This window comes from Muntiacus reevesi, chromosome 8 (assembly GCF_963930625.1).
Source record: "Muntiacus reevesi chromosome 8, mMunRee1.1, whole genome shotgun sequence".
Lineage (NCBI taxonomy): Eukaryota > Metazoa > Chordata > Mammalia > Artiodactyla > Cervidae > Muntiacus > Muntiacus reevesi.
Window position 1 is genome coordinate 68,374,168 of NC_089256.1, and position 17,691 is coordinate 68,391,858.

The 17,691-nt window shown below is 36.0% G+C and overlaps 1 pseudogene; it reads left to right on the plus strand.

Moving 5' to 3' along the window:
* Positions 1 to 804: 804 nt before the first annotated feature.
* Positions 805 to 11,131, plus strand: LOC136172962 (E3 ubiquitin-protein ligase RNF135 pseudogene; annotated as a pseudogene).
* The last annotated feature ends 6,560 nt before the right edge of the window (positions 11,132 to 17,691 follow it).

Here is a 17,691-nt window from a genome sequence, read left to right on the forward strand (position 1 = left end):
GGCAAGCACGGGTTACTCTCTCTCTAGCTGCAGCAAGCACGGGTTACTCTCTCTCTAGTTGCGGCAAGCACGGGTTACTCTCTAGTTGCGGCAAGCACGGGTTACTCTCTCTCTAGTTGCAGCAAGCACGGGTTACTCTCTAGTTGCGGCAAGCACGGGTTACTGTCTCTCTAGCTGCAGCAAGCACGGGTTACTCTCTCTCTAGTTGCGGCAAGCACGGGTTACTCTCTCTCTAGCTGCGGCAAGCACGGGTTACTCTCTCTCTAGCTGCGGCAAGCACGGGTTACTCTCTCTCTAGCTGCGGCAAGCACGGGTTACTCTCTCTCTAGTTGCGGCAAGCACGGGTTACTCTCTAGTTGCGGCAAGCACGGGTTATTCTCTCTCTTGTTGGGGCAAGCATGGGTTACTCTCTCTCTAGTTGCAGCAAGCACTGGTTACTCTCTCTCTAGCTGCAGCAAGCACGGGTTACTCTCTAGTTGCGGCAAGCACAGGTTACTCTCTAGTTGCAGCAAGCACGGGTTACTCCCTCTCTAGCTGTGGCAAGCACGGGTTACTCTCTCTCTAGTTGCAGCAAGCACAGGTTGCTCTCTAGTTGCAGCAAGCACGGGTTGCTCTCTAGTTGCAGCAAGCACGGGTTACTCTCTAGTTGCGGCAAGCACGGGTTACTCTCTCTCTAGCTGCAGCAAGCACGGGTTACTCTCTAGCTGCAGCAAGCACGGGTTACTCTCTCTCTAGTTGCGGCAAGCACGGGTTACTCTCTAGTTGCAGCCAGCACGGGTTACTCTCTCTCTAGTTGCGGCAAGCATGGGTTACTCTCTCTCTAGTTGCAGCAAGCACGGGTTACTCTCTACCTGCAGCAAGCACGGGTTACTCTCTCTAGATGCAGCAAGCACGGGTTACTCTCTTGCTGCAATGCCCGGGCTTCTCTTGTTGCACAGCAGGGGCCGTAAGACATGCGGCTTCCCCGCACGTGGAATCTTCCCAGATGAGAGATCAAACTTGTGTCCCCTGCGTGGGCAGGTGGATTCTTGTCTACTGAACCACCAGGGAAGTCCCCACATCAACAATTTCTTGCCCTCTTTTTAATATTGTTCTGCTCCTTAAAACTTATTATATGCATCCCTATATACAGCTCTTATTCTTTTTATTCAGTCTTTTTGCAAGGTAGAATGTAGGCCCCATAAGTGCAGAGATTTTGTATGCTTTTACTGATATACTATTATTGTCTAGAAGAATGCTTATTTACTGAATTATTTAATTAAGGGCTTGACCCCTACCTTCAAATTATGTGCTAGCTAGTAATCTACAAGGATGGTGATGCATGTCTCTCTCAAGAAGCTTCCTTTGTCTGTTGTCCTCTTTCCCTGGAAAAATGATTGAGATAAGCTACTCCTTCTAAAGCATCTGTTTATGAACATAAGGAAAGAGTTAGCATTTATTGCTCAATCAAGGTTCAATGCTATTCTTTTATCCCCATCATTAGTTGCTTACAATTTAAGATGATATGATAATAAAAATGGAAGACCAATATAGATTCTTATTATAAAAATGTAATTGAAGTATTCAGATTAGCAAATTGCAATAGCTTGGGTTCAAATGTGACAATTAGTGATTACATTACCTTAGTTTTCACAATGCAATTATCAATATTATAATGATTACTATATAAAGCAGATCCTTCAATTACTCTCATGTGTTTTCTTTTGCTTCCTATTCAAGAAACTAATAAGAAGAACCAAAACTAAGGATTAATATAATTTGACCTAATTAAAACTCTGTCATCAACTTTAATATTAAGGTGTGAATGAAAATTCTTGATAACACAAAATAAAAACCATGCCAGAAAACGTTGGTCAACTTTTACTAATTTCAACCCCAAGTTCTTCTCCTTTTTTTTTTTTTTTTACCTAACTCTGTTTGTGTTTTAACTCCCAGCCTGAATTTCTTAAAACATAATTCATATGTTTATTATGCTTTCAAAGTACCTTCTAACTTTATAGCCACGGAGAGCAATCCAATTATTGCTGTTACTCCTCTGATTTCCTTAGGATTTTCTCATCACTTTTCTTCTCATAACTCAGTATCAACTGGCCTGCCCTAACCTGTAAACTTTCAAAGTAATGATAATCTTATTAAACCAAAAAACGTCTCATGTTGGAACTTCCTAAGGTGCTGTTTTGTAAAATATGATCCCTTTTCATTTCTGTTCTCTCTCTGCCCTCATGAGATTCATTACACTGAGTTTTATACCTACTCCAAGCAAACAATCAAAGAACTATTCTCCAGTGACTTCCAGCTTAGTTTTTCTTTTATTCTTCATAATGTTTATTGAATGGCATATGTTCCTCATCTCTCTGAATCTATAGTACAGTAAATTTATGTTATCAGTAAACTAAACCAGACGTTAATGGTAAAATTATTTTGACTCAGATTATATTTCACACATACCTCTGATTTGCCATCATCATAAAACTCATTTATGTGGATTATAAAAGTGGCTCTCATGATGAATTATGTAAAGCTCTACTTACCAGTCAAGAAAAAAATGCCATTTATATTCATTTCACTTGCTCTCTTCAGCTGAAATTATTCTTCTTTCCATTGTTATCAGATTTCATAAAATATTTGTTGAAAATCCATATTCAGTGTATAACATATATATATTTTGTAGTTCTCATACTGTCTTTCAGTGCCTTATGGCTTGATTTCAGCTGTATATCTTTTAAGAATTCACTATTTTCTTGGAATTTTAAACACAAAACACTTTGAAAGGATATCCACCATCTCTCTTACAATCAGATTTCATTGTTGTTGTTGCTGTTTCTATGTTGCTGCTGCTTTCTGTCCCCATTTTCGCTAGAAAGTGGGAATGTTTGGCACAGAGACAGCCCTGATTCCTATGCTAATACCTTAGATTTTCTTCTGAGCATATTCTTTCTACATGCGGGATTATTTTACTGAATAACTTTTACTGAAATCATGCCAAGGCACTCCAAATGGTTTCAGTAGGAAATTTCTCTTTTCTTAGCCAGTTCTATAGACTGAACTAGGAACTAAAGACTGGTCTTACATCTACCCATCTTTAGCATGATTGATACCAATTTGACACCCCCTGGTTAGCAAGAAGTTTCTCATTAAATGACAAGATAAATTCAATATATGGAAGTATATCTGTCAATCCACAGAAGTGGAATTGTAGTATTTAATCAATGTAGTATTTCTGGCAGAAGTCTATAGAAAATATTTTGGCATTCAGTGTGGGGGAAATTAATATACAGGGTCAAAAAAAGTTACACTTTTTCTTCCACGTATCAAGAAAAAGCCATGTTTGGAGAGTAGAAATGAACAAATTAAATGAAAAAGTTATATAGAAAGAAAATTAGTGCTAAAACAGATTATGAGTTTGGATAATTAGGAAAAATAAGCTAAACAATAATGAACATTAATATACATAAGAATTTAGTGATTCAGGAATAACAAAGTCTAATCTTTTTATGTCTAAGTAATTTTATTAATGTTACTTAACCCCTGTCCTGTATCATGTAAGTTTCTTAAATCGCTGTCAAACAAAAATTTCAAGGGAGATCATGATGTCTGGATTTTGCAGGACAATGTATCAAAGAGGCAGTCTGTATAGAATCTTCTTTAAGTACTCAGTAGAATAATAATTACTGAATATGTTTTAGGAAACTAGCTAAGGCGAGGAAAAGAACCATCTACATTATAAGAAGGAATACCGTTCAGGATTTTAAGATACCAAGAACAGTGCCTATTTTAACCAGTCAGACTGGAAAAACATTAAAATATGGAACATTGAGTAAAGTACTCAGGAATGCCTAACCTCAGTAGTGGAGGGTAGTTAGTCCTAGATTGACCTCTACTTCTAATCAGTCGAAAGAAAAATAAAAACAAGATCCAAACCTATCAGATTGTATCCATATGTCAGAACAAAGCTAAAGAACGGTAGAGACACAAAAACAGCCAGAACCCAACAAGGTGAAGTTCACAGTTTTGTACATCCAATGAAAGACAACCAGGCATGCAAAGAAGCAGTAGAACATGACTCAGAAGGAGAATAATCATTTCTTTGTTTGAAAACTGATATAGATGTTAGAATTAGCAGATAAGGACATTGAAAAAATGTGTTATAACTTCCATATGTTCAAAAAGTAAACAAATTGAAGCTGTAAAAATAGACTCCATTTGAACTTTTTGAAGTGACAATAAAAATTTCTAAAAAATGACACTGAATAGGATGAACAGCAGGTTATACGTAGCATAAGAAAATGAGTTGGTGGGTACAGTGTTAGCTGCTCAGTCGTGTCCAACTCTTTGAGACCCCATGGACTGTAGCCTGCCAGGCTCCTCTGTCCATGGGATTCTCCAGGTAAGAATACTGGAGTGGGTTGCCGTTTCCTTCTCCATGTGGGTATGGTAGACTTCTCTAAACCTTAGGATTGGCCAGGCCTCAAGAAGGAGCTCTTGTCCTATCCCTGCCTTTTGCAAGTACACAGAGGTGGAGGAAAGGATTCCCTGAGAGTCTGAGGAGCTTCACCTCTAACCCCCTCGGACATTTTTATCAGCAGGAAGGTACACTCTCTAGCAAAAGGCAAGAGCTTTTTCTGAGCTTATTGTTTTCAAATGAAGCCCTTGACTCTCCTGTTCTCCACAACTAACAGGCATTTTCTTTTTCTCTTTGCCAACAACTAAATTTGCCTGTCAGTGACATAGCAAAAAGAAAAAAAAAAGAACAATTAAAAGAAAAGAGAGAGAACTGTGGGAATATTTCAAACATGCTAATATATTTGTAACTGGAGACCTTAAATATGAGAATTAGTACATAAAAATATTTAAATATTTTCTGAAAATTTCCCAAATCTGATATAAATTATACAACCACAGATCCCTAAAACACAAGGAAAAAAAAAAAAAATGAAAGTACCCAAGGTACACTGTAATCAAACTTTTAAGATATAATCTTACAAGCAACCAGAGAGGAAAAAAGAGGAAAGAATTCTTAATACAAATTAGTAGACTGGTCAACAGAAAATCACTAAGGAAAAAAAGAAAGAAAAAGGAAATCACTATGGATAGACAGCACTTGAACCCTCCACCCAATGACATTAAAACATTCAAATATGCAGGAATCATTTTTTAACATAAAGCATTTTTTTTTGTCCACAAAAGAAGATCAGCACATTTAAAAGCATTTAGTCATAGTGTAAGACCCAAACGTCAGGTCTCTGTTCCGGAGAGGAGCTCCCGCGACTCAATAAACAGTCCAGCAGATGCAATATGCAAGAGGCTTTATTGTCGGTTTGCACAAGCCGGGCGACTCTAGTCTCCTCGGAGGCAGAGTCGCACCGTATAGCAGTGTAAGCTGACTTTTATAGGCAGAAGCCACATTGTTAGCACATCCAGTACAGTGAATGAGTAACATAAAAGTAACATAATGTGTATCATATAGGGTCATCTTATCTGTGAGTACAGGTGCTTGACGTCAGTTGGTTCCGGAAAACAGCAGGCTTGTTTGTGCAGTTATTGGGAAACCTATAGACGTTCCGTTTACATTTCTCTATCCTTATTCTGCAAACGGAAAATTCTGCGCAAGTGGAAAATTTACACAGGCCAGGGAATTTCATGGTGTTTTTCGGATTCTTTCAATAGAAAAGAAGAAAGTCTCAAATTGATTACCTCAGCATTAAACAATCAGAAAGAGTACAACAAACAAAATCCAAGAGAAGTAGAGGAAAGAAAACAAAGAAAGAAAGAAATCAGAAGGAGAGAGAAAATGAGGGGAGAAAAGAGTGAAAATTAACAGAAATCAAAGGCTGACTTTTTGGAAAGATTAACAAATTTTGATGAACTCCTTGCTGGACTAATTTGGGAAAAAATATATATAAGAAAGCAGTATCAGGAATGAATGAAGTAAAATCACTCTAGATTTCATGTATACTAAAAAAAAAAAAAAAGGTAATATTATAAGCAATTTCATACCAATATATCCCACAACTTGGGCTTTCCTGGTGGCTCAGTGGTAAAGAATCCTTCTGCCAATGCAAGAGATGCAGATTCGATCCCTGGGTCCAGAAGATTTCCTGGAAAAGGAAATGGCAACCCACTCCAGTATTCTTGCCTGAGAAATCCCAGGCAGAGGAGCCTGTGGTATACAGTGCATGGGGGTCACAAAAGAGTCAGACATGATTTAGCAACTAAACAACAACAATAGTAACAAAATCCCACAATTAAGATTAAATGGATAAATTTCTTGAAAAAGACAAGGCTGACTTAAGAAGAAATAAAGTCTCAAAGCCCTATATCTATTAAAAAATGAAAAAGAATTTGTAGTTAAAAGCCTTCCACAAAGGAAAACTCCAGGCCCAGAAGGCTTCATTAGTACATTCTACCAAATATTTATGAAAAAACAAAATAATAATACTAACACTAAATTAGCTCTCCCAGAAGTTGAAGAATAGGAAATTCTTCTCATATCATTCTATGGGTCTAGTATTATTTTGATACCAAAACCAGGAGAGGATATTAAGAGAAAACTACTGAACAATATCCATCATGAATCTAGATGAGAAAATATTTTAACAAATATTAACAGACTAAGCACGATAATGCATAGAAAGATAATACATGATGAGACTAAGTTGGATTTATCCTAAGAATGCATGGCTAGTTATTCCAAAATCAATGTACCAATTCACTGCGTAACATATTAAAAAATAGAAGTTTTATGAAAATTTCAAATATATAGAAAACATATTTAATGAAAAGTTTTCAGGAAGTAAAAATATAAGAGAACTTTCCTATCTTAATAAAAGTAATTTATATAAAACTTATGCCCAATATCATACTTAAGACTGAAAGAATGAATGTTTTCCCTGTAAAGTAAAAATAAAATAAAATAGCAAGAATTTCTGCTCTCACACTGCTATTCAACATTGCATTGAAAACTTTAACCAATGTAATGTGCCAGGAAAGTAATGAAAGGTATAGAGATTTAGAAGGAAGAAACAAAATTATATTTAATAGCAAATTGCCAATCATATATATCAAATATGATGGAAACTGCAAAGAAGCAGAAGAATTAAAGTGAGTTTAGCAAATGTTATAGGATATAAGATCAACACACAATAGTGTTCAATACTAGCAAAGGATAATACAAAATTAAATTTTTTGTATTTTGTTTATTTATAGTTCCCTGACCAGGGGTTGAACCTATGGCCCCTGCAGTGGAAGATTAGAACCTTAAACACTGAAATGCCAGGGAAATTCCCAAGAAATTAAAATTTTTTTAAGTTACCATTTATACTAAAGTAAAAAAAATAAGAACTGAGGGATAAATTTAACCAAAACTTATAAGAGCTGTACGTTGAAAACTACAAAATAGTTTTGAATTTAAAAGATCACAATAAATGGAGAATGTGTGTTTTGGGCCCCAAAATTCAATGCTGCTAATTTGTCAGTTCTCTATAAATTTATGTAAAGGTTGAATGCAATATGGTTAAAATTCTGAGTATATTCAATTTAATCTTCATTAAATTGACAAGCTAACTCTAAACTTCATATGGAAGTTTAAAAAAAAAAAATCTTTGAAAACAGTAATAGGTTTAATATGTCTACTACCTCTACTACACATCCCCAGTATTACTGCCTGGGAAATCCCATGGACAGAGGAACCTGGCATGCTATAGTCCATGGGGTCACAAAAGTCAACCATGACTCAGCAATTAGACAACATCAACAATATACATCATATTTTACATTGTGCATTTTAAATATATGCAGCTAGTTGTATGTTGATTATACCTCAGTAAAGCTATTAAGAGACCACAGTATTTATTTCATATTAGTTCTTCTTAACTTCAAAATCCTATGTTAGAGAAATATTTAGAGTTCTGCCAAAGCTCGGAACATATAAAGAATTTGTTTTCTTATATAAAGCTCCAATACTCTGACAGAGCTATGTCCGGTTTGCTCTGTGGTTCACTTGGATTTAAAAACTTTATGTGGTAAATGCCATGATTGAGTGAATAAGTATAAATTCATGATTTTGTTTCAAATGAGAATCTGAAAAACATTATTTTTCAACTTAAAAATTCAAGAAGAAATATCTGTTTTCTTTTTACTTTATCATTATGACTAACAAATAAAAGAACTTCCACTTAAACTCCAATTTCCTTAAATGTATTTGTGTGTGTGTATATATATATGTGTGTTTGTGTGTAGATAAGATACAAATGGACAAACACATGCATATTACATGCACATGTATGTACATATGCATATAGATATAAATAGACACCTGCATATCTATACACATATATGCACATGTTACTATATATTTATACACACACACACATACACATCTATATCCTGGAAAAGGGAATGGCAACCCACTCCAGTTTTCTTGCCTGGAGAATTCCATGGACAGAGGAGCCTGGAGGGCTGCAGTCTGTGGGGATACAGAGTCAGACATGATTGAGTGATTAAGCATGCACACACACACACACACACACACACATTTATATATGTATTCACACACATTTATGTTACAAAACAGATCTAACTTTCAAAAAGGAACTAAATTTTAAAATTAGTTTTTATTTAGTTTTTATTTTGCTTACATTCTTTGCTTGTAAATATAATTCCAAAAAGAAGTGTTCAGTTTTTCTTTTTCACCCTTTGGCTTCCCCTCAAATATTTGCTGTCTTTACTTGATGACCGTGGTTCTCACAGTGAGGAAATCTCTAATGAAAGCTCCTGTTTTTATGATGCTTTTTGAATCTACCGTGCATTTGAGCCACTGTAATGTACGTGGTGGGTTTGAATTTTCCCCTGAACACACCACAAACAAAACAGATTAGTTTCTATGACTGAAGTATTGCCTGTGGTAAGTATCTCTTCAGTCTTCCTGCAAGTCCGGTGCCAAGGAGAAGAGAATGTAATGTTTTCCTGTGCTTCATTTTAATTGAATCAGCCGCAAGAACAAAATACTTTTTTAGATTGAGTGAGAATTGCTGCCTTGGTTCCAATTCACTGCTTTGTAACCAAATAGCTCTTCTTGGTCTAGATTTATTGTATTTCTACCTCCATGTGGAAGAATTTTATAGTCAGTCTTCTCTGGGACATTGGCTGCTGAACTCTTTCACTGACACTCTTCTCATTAGGCTACTGAGAAAATTAAATAGATTCTATCAGTCTCTTCCCTAACATTCTGGTGATACTTTATGGACTATGGGCTGAGAGTGAGGAAATTTAACTGCAACTTCTAAGAACTAACTTCCCATTAGGGGAACAAAATATTTTATGTTTCTTGTCAGGGTGGATGTGGTGGGAAGAAGGCCTTCGTCCCCTGTGAGCAAAATTAAAGCCCCAAACTTGACCCTAGAGATGTCCTTCCTAGCACATTATCTATTACTTTTTAAAACAAATATGAAAGAGCCAAATATTCCCTAATTAGTGTTACTGTGTACCCTAGGCTTTAATCAGCAGTAACTCTGAGGTCAGCATTTATAATCATGTTTGAGAATAGGGCAGTTGGATCAGACTTTTCCTGCCTGGGAATCAGGCATAGAATCCACAGGCTTTGGAGTCAGAAATCCCACTCTCGACACATCGCTTTGCCACTTTCTATGTCTACAATCATGGACAAAATCATCAATTTCTCTGAATACAAGTGTATTCTTCTGTGATACGTACAGGTTAATATTAATTATTTTAGATTGAGAACAAGCTAAAATTAGTGTACTGTCACAAAGAGATACAGAAACATGATGACTTAAGTGAGAAATTTATTTCTCTCTCATGAAAACAGTCCAGGACTGATGAGGAGGCTTTGTAAACTTTAACACATGGCTTCTATTACGAAGCTAGGGTTAAGGCTGGTGATCATCATTTCTAGTCAGTGGAAGGTGAAGGGAGAATGAGGGTAAGCAGCTTCTCTGCTGAGTTTGTCACCCAGAATATACAATCAGTGTTGTTATTTCTTCCCCACTGGCCAGGACTTGGCCAGAGGTAATCATGGCTGCGTGTGAGTCTGAGAGAACGTGTTCCCAACTGGTAGGCCATGTGCCCAGCTAAAACTTGGAGGGACCTTTCTTTAAAAGAAAGATAAGAATGTATGTTAGAGAACAATGAACAAACTCTAATGTTAAAATATGCAGGTAACAAGATTTAAGAGGTATTGTCTGAAACCAGGTTAGGTATAAGGCATGTTGAAATAAATGTCATTAAATGCTGAAATATTTTAAATAATGGGATAATCATTTAATCTATACTTGTAGATTAAATAAAATAATTATTTAATCAGACACCTCCCAGAATCTGAATCAAAGGAGCTTTGTCAGATGGGGTGACCTTTCCTTGGCTTCTCCCAAACTAGTGACTTCATGTCCACCTGAGCAAAAAATTGAAAGATATTCTCTATGACCTAGAAGAGATCCAGGGAAAGTTACAAGAAAATTTCACGCAGCAAGGGGCCCTTGAAGAATAAATGCAGGTTGAACTCCCGGAAGCTCCGTCTTCTTCCTCATGCTCACTGCCTGACCAGAGCCACCTTGCACCCAAAAGGGTTTCCTCATTTGCTTGATAGACCATCAGTCCGAACTTTAACCTTGGGAGCCTCTCCTATAATCTGAAGGTGTCCACAGATCATCGGACAGTGACTGTATCTCACTTCCCACACTCCTGACCCTGAAGTCCTGACAGGCTTGCCTTCAGCCAAGCCTTATGTTTCCAGGCCCTGTCTTCTGGGCAGCAGTACTGGGAAGTGAACACTCAGCATTGTAGCCACTGGACAGTTGGGGTGAACTTGCAGAGGGATGAAGCAAAGCCAGACCCTGGGAAGGACCACAGACTCTTGGTGTATAGAGTGGAAAGGGACCAGCCAGCTCTCTGCATGGGGCACAGTCAAGGAAACTGTCCTCGGCTCACACAGACCTAGTGTGGTGGACATCTGGCTAGACCTCGAGGAGGGAAAGCTTGCCTTTTATTCTGTGGCTGATCCGGCGAAGCCTCTGTATGAGCGCCTAGTCTCTGCCTCTTTTCCTCTGCACCCTGCCTTCTGCTGTATGACTTATACCCTGGAAATTCCCTGACTATAAAGCAAATGAACATGTAAACATTCCCTGGGTGTTAAAACATATTCCTCCCCCAGTCTCTCAGCCTTCAACTTCCCAGGAGGTGCTAGTGATAAAGAATCAGCCTGCCAATGCAGGAGAACTAAGAGATGTGGGTTTGACCCCTGGGTTGGGAGGTTCCCCTGGAGGAGGAAATGGCAACCCACTCCAGTATTCTTGCCTGGAAAATCCCATGGAGAGAGGAGCCTGGAGGGCTACAGTCCATGGGTCACAGAGAGTCGGACACAACTAAAGTGACTTAGCACACAGCATGCTTGTAAATAGAAGCTTTTAGAAGTTTCTTTATTAAAGTTTTAGAAAATACATCCATGTGTTTTTTTCTATTTCCTAAAGCAAATGTTTAAATTGAAGAACTTGAACAAGTCAGTTTTCACAGTTAGCAAAGACAGAGGTAAACACAAAATAACCAAAGAGTAGGACATACTTACATAGATTTTCAACTATTTTAGACTGTAATGTAGCAAATAATATAGTTTGAAACAAAGTTGTATAACATCAAGATGGACATCAATTTTAGAATCGGAAAAGTATTATTTGGGATCCCAGGTCAATCTCTTTTACTAGCAGTGTAGTCTAAAAGCAAGTATTTTTCCTTTTAAGGACAGTATTAATTTTTAAAAAACATATATAGATCTATACAATAAATACTCATACACCCACCACTAACAATAATAGCACTCTTTTTTAACTTAAATTTGATCTTATCAATGCCCTTGAACAAATAAAAAAAGACTGCAACATTGAGTTCCTTTTATACTCCTTTAGCCAGCTATTGTGATTTGTATATAGCTATTGTGATTTGTATATAGCCTATTACTTATTTTTAGACTTATTTTGCATGTATACCTATGTATCTTATATATGTTGTTGTTCAGTCACTAAGCTGTGTCCAACACATTGAGACCCCATGGACTGCAGCACACCAAGCCCCCAATCTCCTGGAGTCTGTGCAAACTCATGTCCATTGAGTTGGTGATACCATCCAATCATCTCATCCTCTGTTGTCCCCTTCTCCTCTTGTCCTCAATCTTTCCAGCATCAAGATCTTTTTCATTATGTATCTTGTATATGAAAATATGTGTATCTATCTTTGTTTGATGTTCTCTTTTTCTCTTCTGTGACTTACCTGGTTCTCACTGAGCATTTTTTAAAATGTCTTTTTCCTGTTGATGTATCAGGATTTGATGTATCCTAATTGATACATCATAATTGATGTATGTATAGTTGATGTATCATAATTAATCAAATATCTAATGCTTTTCTCTATCATATATGTGGCAAATATGTTTTCTGTGTTTTTTACTTCATTTAAAATTTTCTTGTGATGACTTGCTCTACAGTTTTATTTTTTATTTGACACAGATGAAAGGATTTTCTTTTTGCTTATAAACATGTTCATTTGTTTTTTAAAAGACATTTTTCCTACTCTGAGGCTATAAAATATTCTTCCATAGGTTCTTTTAAAAAACCATTTAATCTTTAATCCATCTGGAATTTATTTTTTATGAGGTGTGATAAAGCAGTCTAATTTTATTTTTCCATATGGATAGACAATTATTACAACACTACTTATTAAAATTTTCACCACTTCCTATTCTATTTCCTTTTCTTACATACTTTCTCTTCTCTTCTCCTCTCAAGTCCATACCATTCCTCTACCTTCCCTTTTACAGCCATTCCCCTTATCTATCTTTTGCTTCTTTTCTATTGCTTTCTCCTCCTTCTCCCTCTTTGTGACTTCTTCCTTTTCTTTTTCATAATAATAATATTATGTAATTAGTGGATGTACCAAGTTAAAATACCAAATAAAATAATAAGTGTAAATAAATAAGCTACAATAATAGGCAAACCAATAATTATTCCCTCCAAAGTTCAACAAAGATACCAATTGTTGATTTACTTTTTATACAGTAGATTTTTATTAAGCGTTGAAGGCTTTAGGGATTCCAAAGTGAACAAAATAGAGAAGATCTCCAGCCTAAAGATATTTAAAGAAACACATGCAAAGATCAAAACCTCTTTATTAAGATAGGTACAGTTTTTAGAAGCAGTTAACTTGTCACCTCCAATGCATTTTCAAGAGTTACAGATGAATAAATGCTATATAAATATATATAATTGTTAAAAATATATGTAAATGTTTATATGTGATATATGATATTTTGCTATATGATAAATACATAACATAAATATATGAAATCATAGGAGTATGTGAACCATAAACTTCCAGATGTTCAAGCAGGATTTAGAAAAGGCAGAAAAACCAGAGATCAAATTGCCAACATCCATTGGATCATTGAAAAAGCAAGAGAGTTCTAGAAAAACTTCTGCTTTATTGACTACATCAAAGCTTTTGACTGTGTGGATCACAACAAACAATGGAAAATTCTTCAAGCGATGGGAATACCAGACCACCTGACTTGCCTCCTGAGAGATCTGTGTGCAGGTCAAGAAGCAACAGTTAAAACTGGACATGGAACAACAGACTGGTTCCAAATAGGAAAAGAAATACATCAAGACTGTATATTGTCACCCTGCTTATTTACCTTATATGCAGAGTGCATCATGAGAAATGATGGGCTGGATGAAACGCAAGCTAGAATCAAGATTGCTGGGAGAAATAACAATAACCTCAGATATGCAGATGACACCATCTAAAAGAGCCTCTTGAAAGTGAAAGAGAGTTAAAAAAATTGACTTAAAACTCAAGATTCAGAAAACTAAGATCATGGCATCTGGTCCTATCACTTCATGGCAAATAGATGGGGAAATAGTGACAGACTTTATTTTTGGGGACTCCAAAATCACTGCATATGGTGACTGCAGCCATGAAATTAAAAGGCACTTGCTCCTTAGAAGAAAAGCTATGACCAACCTAGATAGCATATTAAAAAGCAGAGACATTACTTTGCCAACAAAGGTCCATCCAGTCGAAACTATGGTTTTTAAAAGTCATTTATGGATGTAAGAGTTGGACTATAAAGAAAGCTGAGCACCAAAGAATTGATGCTTTTGAACTGTGGTGTTGGAGAAGACTCTTGAGAGTCCCTTGAACTGCAAGGAGATCCAATCAGTCCATCCTAAAGATCAGTCCTGAGTGTTCATTGGAAGGACTGATGTTGAAGCTGAAACTCTAATACTTTGGCTACGTGATGTGAAGAGCTGACTCATTTGAAAAGACCCTGATGCTTTGGAAGACTGAAGGCATGAGAAGAAGGGGACGAAAGAGGATGAGATGGTTGAATGGCATCACCGATTCAATGGACAGGAGTTTGAGTAAGCTTCGGGAGTTGGTGATGGACAGGGGCGCCTGGAGTGTTGCAGTCCATGGGGTCGCAAAGAGTTGGACACAACTGAGCGACTGAACTGAACTATTTGTAACCATAAATTTTTGTTATAGTCTGGGATGTGGTTAAACATTTATTTTAAAAGAAATAAGACTTTTGTGGCTCCCAGGTGGCCACATAAGTGGTAAAGAATCTGCATGCCAACGCAGGAGACTTGTGTTCACTCCCTGGGTTGGGATGATCCCCTGGAGGAGGAAATGGCAACTCACTCCAGTATTCTTACATGGGAAACACCATGGACAAAGGAACCTTATGGGCTGTAGTCCATGGATTTGCAAACAGTCAGACATGGCTAAGGCACACACATACAAATAAGACTTTGACATGCTCTTGCCTGTTTTAAAGACCTAATTTCCCCAAATGAAGAATGTAAAATCCAGTCTGAATTCAGGTTCCTAATCTTGTAATAAAGACTGATCACATTATTCTCCCATTCTAGGTGATAATAGTATATTGAGTTACTTTCAACCTTATAAAAATTATAATAATTTTGAATGGAAATGTATGTGTCTGACACCAGTAATAATCCACAGCTAAGATATTTCTTCAGAGTACATAAAGTAACATTATGTATATTAAACAAATAAGCTAGATCTTATCTCAGGGAATTAAAGAAATATCAACTTGAATATTGATATCACTACCCTTTGCAGTACTTGGCTAACTCTGACAGCCCACTTTATCTCTCAGTGGCTATAGTATGCAAAGTTCATTTTTCCTTGCAGAAATATGTTGGTCTGTCTTCCCTGAGGCTGCATCTACCTGTAATAATTTTTGGATATTTTTAAGAGCCAAAAGTAGATTTTGGTGAAACAATCAAAGCATGACTTAATTTGTTAGAACAATGAAAGAAGAAAAAAAGGAGCAGGAGATGAACTGTATATAAAGGCATAAGTGGAAAACCTCACCCCATTATTGAAAAGACACCTGAATTTTGTTCTTTAGAGATTATAATGCTATCAGACCACTTTTAGAAATTTTAAGTTGTAGTAGTTCCCCGTTTAGTCTCCATTTCACTACAGCGATTGCAGTTACCCACAATCAATCCATGATCCAAAACTACTGAATAAAAAATTTCAGATATAAAAAATGCATGCATTTTAAATAGTCTGCCATTCTGAGTAGCATGAGGGAATCTCACATTGTCCTTCTCCTTCCTGCTCAGGACTAGGATGAAATCATCCCTTTATTCAGAGTATTTAAGTTGTTCAGGATCCTTGCCTTGTTAGTATGTATAGACAAAACTGTAGGACATATAAAGTTTGGTGCTCTCCCTAATTTTAGGTATCCACTGGAGCCTTGAAATGGATGACCTGGAGATAAGAGGCGATTATTCAGTTAACATCAGTCAAATTCTGACCCTGGAGATGTTACTTGTACTTTGTAGACCAGTCTAACTTCTTGGCAAATCTCATGTGATTTTTTTAGTTAAAAAGAAATAAAGAAAAGAAAAGAAAAGATAAATACTTTTGCTAGATCCTTAGTCCTTAAGGCTTGTCAATTTGCTTAATACTAGCTTAAATTCTTTTGTATATGTTAATAAATATTTTCAATTGTTTTATATATCAGACTTTAAATTTGGTTTAAATAAATAAGAAATAACTGGTTCAGATCAGTAAGAAATAATCTTTGACCAACCTCTTGTAATTTAAACCAAAAAGAAAAAGCCGCTCATAAGAAAAAAACAGAATTAATTGCAAGAAATATTGTGATATTAGTTTGTTTGAAGTTAGTATGATTAAGATTTGTAAACTTACTTGAGCAAGTTAGAAAAGGTGACTATTGAGCTTTGAAACAAAAGATGATTTGTGTTCATCAGAGGCCAATTTGGGATACAGTGGAAACAAAATTAGAAATAAGCATTTTCACATAGAATTATGTGTTCTGAGCAAAGGTACACAAGTATACATTAGCCCAGGATATACAAAGACCTGTAAGAATTGTATTATTATTGTTTTAATGGTAAAGCAATAAGGATACAGGAGTAACCCTGCTAAAAGCTATAATGGATAAAGCCAGTATTATGATCTCAGGAAAACTTGAGTACCTAAGCAATCAAAATAACTTTATCTTGAAACTTGAAATGTTTAAATGAGATAATAACATTCTTAACACATGCATAAATCAGTCATCATTTAGGAAATAATTGCAGAAGTTCATTTTGAGAAATAGTGAGAATCTAAACATATGCAGTGTAAATGGATATGGAGAAGATGTTTCTGATGTAAGCAGTAATAAAGATTGAATTGGGAGGTTTCTATTAGATACAGGGATATGAGGGAATATAGTCAGAGGAGACCCATTCACTGACATAAAGCATATAGTAATTACACAAAGAAGGGTTTGTGAGAGATAAAGAATTGTGTGTAGGAAAAAACTCAATCTGAAAGGTAGGGTAGCAGATAATTAGATGATTCTGCTAAAATTGGGACTTCAGGAAGTTTGATGGACAAAACTGAAAATAAGATTGAGTAACATGTTTGCAAAGATTTGACTAATGTTTCAGTAAAATATAAACCAAGCCAACAAACTACCATTATCAAAACATGATAGGTTTCTGAACATTAGCATTGGTAATTGGGAATAAATACTGTGGATGTTATTAGTGTAAAGACTCAAAGTTTGCAATAGTAGTGGTATTATCACAAGAAGGTATTTGCAAAATGTGTATATTTTCATTTGTTGAAATGATTAGCAGCACATCATACTTCAGTGGATAGTGGTCAGAGAGATTAGACAACATACAAAGTTCACAATTGACCTACACAGCATAGAATTATCTCATAGCCTGCACCTATCCTGAATGTCCCCTAGATTTTCATGGAACTGAAAACCTGGTTTAAAGCATTTTGGCCTAGAATTTTATTCCACATTACAAAAAATAAAATTTACTTTTTATATAATTTAATGTTTACAGAATTTGCAGAAATGCTACTAACTTGCAAATAGAGAGAGAGGTATATTTTTTGTTCAAAAGTTTACAAAAATTGTTCATTATTTCATAAAATTGTATCAGTGTGGTTTTAAAATTGCTTTCATGACTTAGCTGTGTCAGTCTGCATTTGTAGCTATGATTTTTTCAATGATTCTACACATATTTGTATTATGTAGCTCATTTGTTATGTTTTCTAGAGATTCTACACATATTTGTATCACATGACTCATTTGTTATGTTTTCTAGAACTGTTATGTCC